General features: G+C 44.6%; 1 long non-coding RNA gene across 1 annotated transcript; it reads right to left on the bottom strand.

Annotated features, from left to right (window-relative positions):
• Positions 1–611: 611 nt before the first annotated feature.
• Positions 612–11,722, bottom strand: LOC104650888 (uncharacterized). Its single transcript, XR_744466.2, has 3 exons — positions 11,399–11,722; positions 2,234–2,332; positions 612–1,069 (listed from the first exon to the last, which is right to left on the bottom strand). It is a non-coding gene; the product is annotated as an uncharacterized LOC104650888 (long non-coding RNA).
• Between the last annotated feature and the right edge of the window lie 544 nt (positions 11,723–12,266).

Here is a 12,266-nt window from a genome sequence, read left to right as displayed (position 1 = left end):
CACAACGATACTTACAGTCTTTACTTATGCAGCATATAGATGTGTCAGTACAGAAACTAGAAACATTAGTATGTTTCCTAACAGGACGCTGTTGCAGATGCCATGAGGTGTTATGAAGCCTACGGTACATATGCTGTGTATCTTTCTTAAATCTGCAAGTTCTGACATGCCAACGACTGCTGGTCCCAAGCAAGGGTTTGAATAAGAGACTGTGGCTCTTCAGTGTATATATCACAGGGTTATAATGAGGATTAAATGAGTTAATATTTGCACAGTGCACAGACTATTACCTGGCACATAGTAAGCACTATATACATATTTGTTAAATAAAATAACAATAGCTGTCTTGTCTAAAGTCACTCAGGTGGAAGGCTAGGGAGGAAGGTTCTTTGAGTCTCTGAGTGTGGGAATGCCTGCCACCAGAAGCTGTGCTGCCTGTGCGTGTCATGCTACCTCTGCGACTCCAGGTCTGGGGCTCATGTCCTTCGGTTCACAAACTAGCCTTGTTTATACAATAGGTTGGAGCAATCTCTACCTTCTGAGATGATTATTAAGTGAAATCAGGCTTCTGTTTGTATTAGTCAACTTCACTGCCATAACGAAATACCACAGACTTAAACAACAGAAATCTATTTTCTCACAGTTCTGGAAGCTGGAATCCTGAGATCAAATTGTCCACAGGGTTGGTTTCTTCGAAGGGCTCTCTCTGTGGCTTCTAGGCAGCTGTCTTCTTCCTCTGTTTTCACATGGTCCTCCCTCTGTGTGGGTCTGTGTCCTAATTTCTTCGTATAAGGACACTAGTTATACTACATTAGAACCCACCCTATGACCTCATTTTAACTTAATTACTTCTTTAAAGTCCCTATTTCCAAATACAGTCACATTCTGAGGTACTTCGGTACTTCGGGTTAGGGCGTCAACACATGCATGGGGGCAGGGAGGGGGACACAGTCCAGCCCGTAACACTATTTTTAGAAACTAGATAAATTACCACTCACAGCAGATGAATCCCATATGCTTGCTGGCTTGTTTCTGCCCCAGCATTTTTCAAAGTGTGGTCCAGGACCACCTGCAATCGAATCACTTGGGCTTTTAATAAAAATAAGTCTGCTCCAAGCCCTTAAGTCTGAATCTGGGGCAGAGGAGCACAGTGCCCAGGGATAAAGCCTACTTGTTCTTTACATTTATACGAAGGTTCAGTTTAATTAAAGGGACTTGGAAAAAGCCAGGTAATGCGGTATGCTGCCCTCCAACCCTCGCTGCAACCCCACAGTCACTGCAGTCTCCCAAGTAAGGGCATCGAAAAGAAGAGCATGGGAGAGGATGGGGGCAGGCAAGTGTGAGTCTGAGCAGGGAGCACTGTGCATCTGGGGCTTCCTCCAGTGTGGCTCACCAGAGGGCCACGAGAAAAGCTCCTTTCCACTCAAAGCTGGTCTCCCAGTACCAGTGAATGCCCCACCCTCACTCCTTTCAGTAGATATAATTAGTTAAGATGAGGTCATTAGGGTGGGCCCTAATCCCAAGTGACTGGTGTCCTTATACAGGGGACTTTGCAGTGTAGATGCCAGTAGAGGCCTCAGGGGAGGTCACCTACCCAGAAATGCCAGGCTGTGATCCACAGCCTGACAAAGATTCTAGTCATTTCTCTTGGGCAGCATTTCCCTCCCCCAACCCCCAGCTCCTGGAAGAACTCAAAGTTCCCCCTGCCCCTCAGAATGGTGGAAGACCTGAGCCTGGAAATAATGTTCAAGAGACAGGCAACAGTGGCGTGTTTTCCCAAGCCAAATGCTGAATGAGGGAGCAGAGGTCGAGGTGAGTTCACATGGTCACTGACTCCTCCAAAGCTTGATGTGATGTAGGTAAGCTGAGGAGGTCATTTGGCTTCCTGCAAGCTGATGTACAGGAAACAGTTGTCATACACATGGGTGCAGCCTTTGAATCACAGCCCAGACAACCAACGTGAGCCCTCTCGAGTGGGTGTCTGCCGCAGGTGTACACGTGTGTGCACACCCGTGTCCCACGCCTATGTTAGGGTGGCCACAGACTCCCATGTCAAAAATTCCAGCAAAACAGCTGGTGAGTGGGAATCTAAATGATAGTGATTTTCCTAGCACCATGACAACAAGACACCATCAAAGCTAATGGCGCTAATCCACCCCTCGTCTTTCTCGCTGGTTCCGGCTTAGATTTTGTTTCTTAAAATACTTGACTGGCTGGCAATGCAGTGACTCACCTGCACCAGGACTGAACAGAACAGGCAGGAGGTGCTTTCTTCTGAAGAGCTGTCAAGAGCCGATACAGCACCTGAGGTCTTTCATTTCACGCATTGTTCCTGTCAACAGGGGAGACTTTCTTACTCTGTTGTCAAAGTTGGAGATGCCAAAGAAAGCAAAGTGGTTAGAATGTGTCAAACTTTGGTACCTGTATGAAACAGAGTTTGAGGAAATCATGCAGGTTTGACTGAGAATCTCTTCCTCGTCTTCTATCCAGTGCAAGATAGGCCACACTTTTATAGAGAACTGTCAAGAATGAAAGTTCACGTTAGAGTCACTCAGCTCCATGTGGGTTCTCTGGTCACATCTTCCTCAATGTCAAATCCTGATTGTCAGGACTCCATGAATCCTGAATACTTCAATGATTTAAGAACTCTTCTGAAGCTGGTAATTTGGAAATTGCATTGTTGGTATATATGAGTTAATAAAAAAGCAAAGTCACGAATTTCATCGGCAATGAAACTGTGTTTACTGGTCATCTCTTAATTCCGTTTGAATTCCACAGGCCATGAACTGTGGTATATTGCAAAATACCCTGAAGTCAGGCTTGGATTCACATCCTAGATTTGCTGCTTATTAGCTGTGTGACTTTAGCCAAGTTACTTTGCCTCTCTAAGTATCTATTTCCTCAACTGTCAAAGTAGGAATGATACCATTTCCCAAATTATATTGCAGTAAATATAACAAGAGATCATGAGTGTGAGAGATGCCAGTACAGAGGCTGATATAAATGTTAATGTCATTTCCTGTCTCTTTTGTTTTTTTCTGTAACTTAAATGAGCATAATTTCTGGCTAATGTTTTAATGCTGATACATTTCAGTAGATGGTTTTCTATACTTTTAGAATGTCATAAATAATTCTCCAAGAAGTAGAAATGACTGAGATACAAACTCTGAGACCAGAAGTTGCCAAAGTCACAAGAGGTGATTTGCACCCCTTATTAGCTTTGAAATGCAGTCTTCTGATTTGTATATGGGGATCCTACATGATTAGGTTGTTGCTCAAGAGCTAATGTGACTGAAATTCACACTGAAGTATTTTGTAAACTGTAAAGTGCTGAGGAGAAAAGATAATTTCAAACCCTTCTTAGCATGTATACTTTACTGTAACATATACATGCTCAAAGATAGGTGTTAAGTTACTTTTTAATTAAATATATTTGCCACAAGAATGCCATCAAATTCTCAAACACACCAGATGTTCTGAGCGTTCCACAGTGGTTCCAGTGGGTTTCCTGGGTGGTTTCTGGGGGAATTTGCCACTTGCTGTGTATTTGCCATGTCCAGGCTCATGCCTGGGAACATCCTGTTTGATTCCCATGAGGTGGGTATTAGCCAAGTTTCCCCCACCAGTTGTGATGGTTAATTTTGTGTCGACTTGATTGGGTTAAGGGGCACCCAGATAGATTATAAAACATTATTTCTGGGTTTCCTGTGAGCGCGTTTCTGGAAGAGATTAGCATTCGAATCAGTGGACTGAGTATAGGAGATCACCCTCACCAACGCAGGTGGGCAGCATCCAACCGGCTGAGGGCCAGAATAGAACAAAAAGGCAGAGTAAAGGTGAATTTGCTCTCCCTTCTGGAGCCAGGACATTATCTTTTCCCACATCCAACATCAGAATTCCAGGTTCTCTGGCCTTCCAACATGGGACTTACATAAGCTGTCACCTGCGTTCTTAGACCTTGGGCCTCTGACTGGGAGTTACAGCATCGGCTCCCCTGGTTCTGAGGCTTTCAGTATCAGACTGAATGTCCTGGTTCTCCAGCTTGCAGACTGCATATCATGGAATTTCTTGAGCCAATTGCATGAGCCAATTCCCATAATAGATCCTCTTCCACAAATCTGTGTATGTCCTATAGGTTCTGTTTCTCTAGAGAACCCTGTCTAATACACTATGCATACACAAATAAAGTCACCTCAAGACTAATAATCCACACGTTAGTTTGTTACCACCATTTCTCACTTTGAACCTAGCTCCCTGCAAAGCACCTTCTACCCTGCACTTTTGGGGAGCTCCTGGGATAGGAGGTCTTACATGTGCTCCTCAGCAAAGCAGTGCCCAGGAACTGTCCCTTTTTTGGCTTTGCCATCTCACTCTGGTAAAGTTGCACTGTGGATTGTCAAGTGAAGATGCCTTTTTCTCTCTTATGCTCATTTATAGGGGTCCCATCTCAGTGACTCTATAACTCTACACTCTAGCGTCTTAAGAAGTACTAACAAATAGTCGCTTTAGCTCTTAGTGACAGCTCTGCCCAGGAACCAGACACGGGTCTGATATGGGGTAGGGTAAAGGATGGGGTCCCGCCACTGTTACCACAGTGTAGTCAAAACGACTCCTTCCTCCAGTTTAACCCTTCACCTCTTGGTGAACCCATGGTACTTGGCTCCCTGCATTTCCTCAAGAGAGGGAGATTTCCCAGGTCCCTATGGGGTTTCCCCACTAGTCCACTAGATGTGACGGAATCCTAGCACAAACTCCAGATTGCACATTCCCACTCTACAGACAAGGAAATGAAGGCTGAGAGGGTTAAGAAACTTACCCAGGATCACACACTGAACAGGTGACAGTCAAGAGCCAAACTCAGAGCAAAGTCCAAATCCCATGTTCTTTCTAACCAAAATCGTGTGATCAAAGTGGCAAAATGACAGGTTGTTCTGACCCTGGTATTCATACAGGAGGGCACACTGTGCTGGCCACTGTTTACGACACATACTTTCTCCTCCCCAGGGGTTTATTTAAGTTTCTTTCTGCTTAGCTTCCGTTGAGAATTACACTCTGGGCATGAAAAACTGGGATTCCTTGCCATTTCACCTTCCTTCCCATTCCTACCTGCCCTCCCAGTGAACTTACAGTTTATTCCATTGTTACTTGGCTTATGTTTAAAAGAACCGTGGTGGGCATGGGCGCAGTAGCTCACTCCTGTAATTCCAGCACTTTGGGAGGCCTAGGAGGGTAAACCATGAGATGAGGGGTTTGAGACCAGCCTGGCCAATATGGTGAAACCCTGTCTCTACTACAAATATAAGAATTAGCCCAGCATGGTGGCACATGCCTGTAGTCCCAGCTACTTGGGAGGCTGAGGCAGAAGAATTGCTTGAACCTGGGACGTGGAGGTCACACCACTGCACTCCAGCCTGGTGACAGAGCAAGACCCTGCCAAAAAAACAAAACAACCATATTGTTTACACAGATGACAGAACAAGCAAGTCCTGGCTACGGCAAAGATACACCTAAGCCAGTGTTGGCAGATTGAGAAAAACACATATTACTTGACTTGATTCCAAAGCCCCTGCAACCTGGTTACCCTACACCAACCCTCTGCTCCAGTCTAAAGGTCTACATGTGACCCTAAGTTCTCTTCGCTCTCCTCCCAGCTGTAGCCTGATGTCCCCTAAAGATGCGGCCTGTACCCCACGTGCCCACTCCTCCTGGTCCATTCCAGCGACGTGATATCTATGCTCCATTCTGATTGTCACTCCAGCTGGACTGGACTTACCCAGTCCACCCTCATGGTCAGGGCCTTGACCTATCTTGGCCTTGCCAAATCTTTCCTTTAGGGAGCTGGATGCTCTTCTTCCCCAGAAGACATTGCCTGGGGACCTGCCTACATCTAAACAAACCTTCCCATCATTCCCACAACAAAGGACTGTTTCCTACCCAGGCATGCTCTCTCGACTGCTTCAGACGCTGGCTGTACCAGCTCTACTCACCATATAAGAAAACTTTTGGAGTATGGAGGAAGATGCACACCAGGAACTGTCTTGGCCCTGACTAGCCAGTTCCCAGAAACTCTGAGGCAGGTGGCTGGCCACTTTCTTTACAGGGCTTCTAATGCCTCACCAGCCATAGTTGTTGGTGCTCAGGTAAATGAGGGCACTGTCTTCAGTTTAGACTTCTTAAAGACCCCGTTTCATATTACATAACTCTCACCCTACAACCCTTGTTTTCCCATTCTCTGTTTCCTTTCTCTACATAGTGTCAGTCAGCATTTTGATATACAATATATATCAAAATATTTTGCTTACTTCAGGAGTAAGCTCCTTGAGGTTTTAGTCTACTTTGCTCGAGCAGTGTCTGGTAGGTGCTTTATGACTGCCTGCTGAATGCATGACTGGAATGACCACGACCTTGGACATCAGCACCAGAGCACACGTTCTTCTGAGTGTGTCGGAAGGACAAGGCATTCTTGCTCTCTTCTGTCACAGAGCTCAGCTGTCAAAGATTTCCGAACCTCCTCCGTCTTAGCCACAGCAATAAATGGTCTACAAGTACGTCTACAAGCACTGCACTGGGCACCATGGGAAAAACAAACCCTTCAGGCAGCTTATGATCCCAGCTCATCTCTGAGCCATCACTCCCTGGAAAATGAACCGTTCCTCCTGCAAGCCCTCATTATGCCCTCATACCCCCAGCACAGAGCTTCCTGTTCTCCACCTGTCTCCATTCTTCTCAGACATGAGCCTGTCTTACTCATCTTTACATCCCCAGTGCCCAGCACAGTGTGGAGAAGCCATGAAGGGTGTGATAAATATTTGATGCATAAATGAATACCTGGGATCCCACATGCAGAGAAAGCCAGCCCCTTCTGAATTAATTATGTGACTCAGACACTAGGGCATGATGAGTGTATTTCCCCTTATTATGATTAATACATTTTTTCCCAAAGAGTTCTTCAATCCTGAGATTTAAGTTCTATATATTGTAAATATCAAGATATCCTTTATGAAATAAAACTCTTTCCAAAAGACAGCATACATTTTGGAGTAAAATTGATGACTATGTTTCCTTTTTTTAGACTTTAAATATTTCCTTTTACTTAGGGCTGATTTTAAAATCATGTACATTTAAAAATTTATGTGGAAGGTTTTTGTGACATTAAAAATAAGAGTCTGTGAAGAAAAGCTGATGATACCTTTACTTTTGTATCTGGAATAATTAAACATTTTGTTTATTATAAAAAGCTTTTTTTTTTTTTTTTTTTTGCAGAGTCTCAGTCTGTCACCCAGGCTGGAGTGCAGTGGTATGATCTCAGCTCACTACAACTCCGCCACCTGAATTCAAGTGATTCTTCTGCCTCAGCCTCCTGAGTAGCTGGGACTACAGGCACGCGCCAACACACCCAGCTAATTTTTGTATTTGTAGTAGAGACAGGGTTTCACCATGTTGGCGAGGATGGTCTTGAACTCCTGACCTTGTGATCCACCTGCCTTGGCCTCCCATAGTGCTGGGATTACAGGCATGAGCCACTGCGCCCAGCCTATAAAAAGCTTTTTTAAAAAATAGGTAATAAACTAATTGTGCACTTTATCTTGGATTTAGGAGAAGTTGGTTCTATTTTTTTCTTCTTGTGGAGACAGAGTCTTGCTCTGTCACTGGAGTGCAGTAGTGCAATCATAGCTCACTGCAGCCCCTAACTCCTGGGCTCAAGCAATCCTCCTGTCTCAGCCTCTCGAGTAGCTGAGATTATAGGTGTGAACCACCATGTCCAACAAGAGGGTGTTTCTTAAAAACGAGAAAATAATACACAGAGAAAAAGTAAAATAGTTGTTGTCTTCGCATTAATAAAGAAGGAGACTGAACATTTCCTAAATGGAATTATTTATAGACTGGACTAAGCTTTAAACTATACTAGATATTTAGTTGATTATACTTCCCAACTCTAATTATTAAAATTAATTTAATCAGTGTGGGAAGAAAATTTAAGAGGGGACAAAAATCTGCTTTATGATTTTCAAAGTTAGTTATCTACACTGATCAATGTATGCATAAGTGCCCAGGTGCCAACTCATTTCCTGCCATGGAGATACTGTGCTTTCTCAATGTTTTAGAAAGTTAAACTCCAGAAGGCAATAGTGGTGTACCTCTGTTGTGCCTGCCTGTCCAACATCCATTACCCCATTTTTCTGCTCACAGCCTCCTGATTTTCTTTAGAGGAGCCACCCCTCACTCTACTTTCAGTTCATGAGGCTAGGAATAGTCATGTGACCTGGGCTTGACCAATCAGGGTTTCGTTTAGAGATGGGTACATTACCAAAGCTAAGCTAACTGGAGCCTGACTGGGACTTTGCACGCACTAGTAAGAAAGATATCCTTTGCCCTCCGGTACTGCTGATGCTTGGAGCCTGTGCCTGAAAGTGAAACTAACACAAAAGAAAGCAGACAGATGGTAAATTCAACTCATACTGCAACTTAGATGTACCAATGAAATGTAATTTCTCTAGTTTGTCCATAATCAATGTGGTCCTTCACTATTTAGGGTTTAAATCTTGATTCAATCCAATAATTAATTCAATATCCCCACTGAGCACACTCTCATTTCTCAGATAGCTTCCTCTTTCTCCTTCTTCTTCCATAAAGATTCCATCTGGATGTATGGCCAATATGCAACCAGGTACATGGCATTATGGCTGCCCTCATTGATAAAATACTAAAATATGCATGGAGCAGTTGGTAAACAGGTTCTTCCCTGAGGTCCCTGCTCCTCATAATACATCAACTAAGGGGTTAATTCTGGACATAGTAGGGCACCTCCATTTAGACACCTCAGTGCCTGAGCCTGTAAGGATTTTTAAATGTTTTGATCATCATCCCTGTAGGGCCTGTTGGGGTGGAGGCAGTATGGTGGTGTGTGTCTTTTCTGTGTCCTCATGGTGTTGACAGGAAGGGAACTCTTGTCCTTGTACTGGTCCTTGAGCGTAGCTGCCTTGTGTGTACTTATTTTGGGACAACATCCACTTTTTGTCTGTCTTGGTTGCACTGCAACTCTCTGATGTGGGGATCTGTGGATGGGGAGATTGGGGTTCATCTGGAGCGATCTGAGGCAGTGCTCCCAAAGCTGTTTCCTGACTGGCTTAGCTTCTTCTCTACTCTTCCTGCTGCTACAGACTCTGACTTCTGTCCATGACTTCCTAACAACCCTGATCCTAGGGGTCTCCTTGGCAGCCCACACCACTGAATCACCTCACTACAATGATCACCTCTGGCAAGCTGGCTACAGGCTTGCTGCTGTATCTGGGTAGAGTCTACGCTTCATAGGGACCTGGCACAGCTTGAAAAGTCCATAGCAGGGCCTCCTGCTGCCCCACCAGCACTGAGCTCTTCATCTCATAATTCTGGAGGAGATGTGGGGGAAACAGCTCACTCTGCCCTTGTGGCTAATCTTTATTTTTCTAATACAATCTTTCCACTCAGGCCTCTTGTCTTATTCTACTGCTTCTGTCCTCTCACAATCCCTACTTTCTCCTGGTCTAGGCCTTCTGAATATAATACCCTAAGGTTTAGTCTACCAAGCACAGTTCTTGACCCTCTGAAGTGGAAAGTAATGGAAGGTACAGGATATTTTGTCAAGGTAATAGCTTGAATTACATCATTATTGCCTTGCTGTGAAATTTGTTTTTGAATGCCAGAAACTGAGTGTTATGTTTTCTTTCTCTGCATACGTTCTGGAAAGAACTTTGATCTCTTCCTAGGCAGATAAATGCCTTGAGTAGACTAAGTTCATACTCAGTTTAGTAAATGCATGGATCCTACGGTTAGAGCTGGGTTTCAGTCACTTGCTACTCTTACTCCTGACTGACATGGCAATAACAGTATCCATTTCACATTATTTGAATAGTACTGGACACAGTTCCACATGCAAATGGGGCTGATTAAATGCATTTAATGGTAAGATCCTGACATAGACAAATCTTGCTTAAGGAGCTCCCCAAGTCCATTTCTAAACCTCCCATGTACATTTCTTCCTTTCCAATGGTAGAAAAAAAGAACAAAGGAAGAGGATCCCTTCCTTTGGATTATCTGGGCCCAGAATCCCCTCTCCTGTCACTCACCCTGTGGTAGTTCTGGATGTTGTACTGAGGCTCCAACTTACTTCTCCTTGCTGACCCTCCGTTTCTCCTTTCCTATAAGCATGTCCCAGTTTCCCATAGTTGCAAAAACAAAACAAAACAAAACAAATGAAACAAAACAATGATTTAAAAAAAAAAAACTCTCCCCACCTCCTCTTTTAGCTGTAACTTCCCCCTCCCTGCCCAACCAACTCTCTTGAAGCAGTGATTTATACCTACTACCCCTGCCTCTTCTCTTCATTGACTCCATTTTGCTTCTAACCTAGTGTGATTTGGTTTCTGCCCTCACATCCCCATTAAAACCAATGTCTCACAAGTAATCAATGACTTCCTCATTGTCAGACACAATGGAAACATTTCAGGGCTCATTTGCTTGACATCTCTGTGGCATTTCCCACTCCTGACCACTTCTTCAACGTGGAGAGTCTTGATGTGAACTGCTTGACGCCACTTTTTTCTGGTTTTCTTTCCATTTCTCCATCTGTTCCTCAGGATCTCTTATTTGATCTTTAGGAGCTGGTATCTGTCAGGGTTTGGGTTTCATGCTTTCATAATCTTCTCATTCTGCCTGCTCTTCTGGGCCATCCCAGCCCTGCCCTGGCTTTAGTGACCATCTTTATGTTGACTGTTCCCCAGTGGGCACCTCCAGGCCTCTCTCCTGTGCTTGGAACTCGTGTTCCTAATTCTTCCTGGAGGTCTTCACCTGGATGTACTCTAGGCACATGAAACACATGTTCAAAACATGCCATCTTCCTCTCAGATCAATTTCTCTTCCTCTACTTGCAATCACAGTAAATGGTATCAACATTCATGAAGCTGCACAAATAACTTGAGAACCTTCCTGGATTTCTATTTCCTTTCTCCTTTTGCTGCCTACTGAGGCAGAACCTTTTACCTGGCAGTATGTTAGGTATCAACTCAGAGTAGTGTGTGTGAGTGGATGAATGAACTATGGTGATACAGAACACTATGGCTCCAACTTGAATCTGAAACTTGATATCATTTTACCTTTCACAGTTTCTCACTGCTTCTTCATTAACGAGGGAGTCCATCCAGATGATCTTCAGCTCTGAGATCTATGATCCACACAACTCCAATTTGACGCCTTAGTCACTTATCCACTTAACCCCATTCCTTTTTCCTGTGCCTATCCCACCTATATAAAGAGGAGGGGGGCTGCTATAATAAAGATCGACTTAAAACAAAAATTATGCCACCTTACAGAACATATTTTCCCTGACAAGAGGTCCCAATATCTCTCTGCAGCCACCCACCTTGAGTCACAGTGAGAATTGGAAAGGGAAACAGACAGGGTGCATAGGAAGGGCGGGAGAAGCTGAAGGAAAGATTAACAGAAGTCATTTCCTCCTTTCCCTGTCATGCCACATCCTGTAACTGTCTGTTTGAGTGTCCCCAAGCACGGCACACGGGAAAGCACCTTCCCTCTTGTTCCGCATGACTTCTGTCTGTAAAGGAGTACCGTGACTGTCTCCTGAACTCCTACGTGCCTAGCACTTTCTACTTCTCAAAACATTGCACGAATATTTACTTGAGTGCCTTCCATGTGCAGCCACTGTACTTAGCTTAGCAATGTGCACCTTATCTCATTTAAATCCCACGACCCTCGCCTATTTTTATCTCGGTTTTGCAGACCAGAAACTAGGGCATGGAGCCGTTAACTGCTTCACTAAGACTATCCAACCAGTAGTGTGGTCCTGCAAATCATCAAATCAAACCCAGGTCCGATTCTATGCCCAAGTCCAGGGCAGCAGTGGCTACACTGCTTCTGACGTATTTGTGGTTATCTTTCACTGCCACTCAGACACTGAGTACACAGTATCCAGGCGTTCGATAAGTGCTCATTGAAGAAGTGCTTAAACCATACCAACAAGAGCAGGATCTGGTCCCAGCTGCCAGAAGCCAGAAATGCAGCTTTGGGCCTTTCCCTTCACCTCTTTGGGCCTCAACTTCCTCATCTGTAAACGGGAGGTATTATGCAGATGCCCTCGAAGGAGGCTGTGCCTTTAACATTCTCTCTTCTAATGGCGCAGTGTCCCCAACGTGCTGCCAAGAAACGGCACTGACGGCAGGACCCAGCAGTTCAGCTCTCCCACGCGGCGCCAGCTGCACGGCCGACGCATG

The sequence above is a fragment of the Saimiri boliviensis genome, chromosome 9, assembly GCF_048565385.1.
Source record: "Saimiri boliviensis isolate mSaiBol1 chromosome 9, mSaiBol1.pri, whole genome shotgun sequence".
In the NCBI taxonomy this organism is placed as follows: Eukaryota; Metazoa; Chordata; class Mammalia; order Primates; family Cebidae; genus Saimiri; species Saimiri boliviensis.
This window is presented reverse-complemented; position numbering and strand designations above follow the sequence as displayed.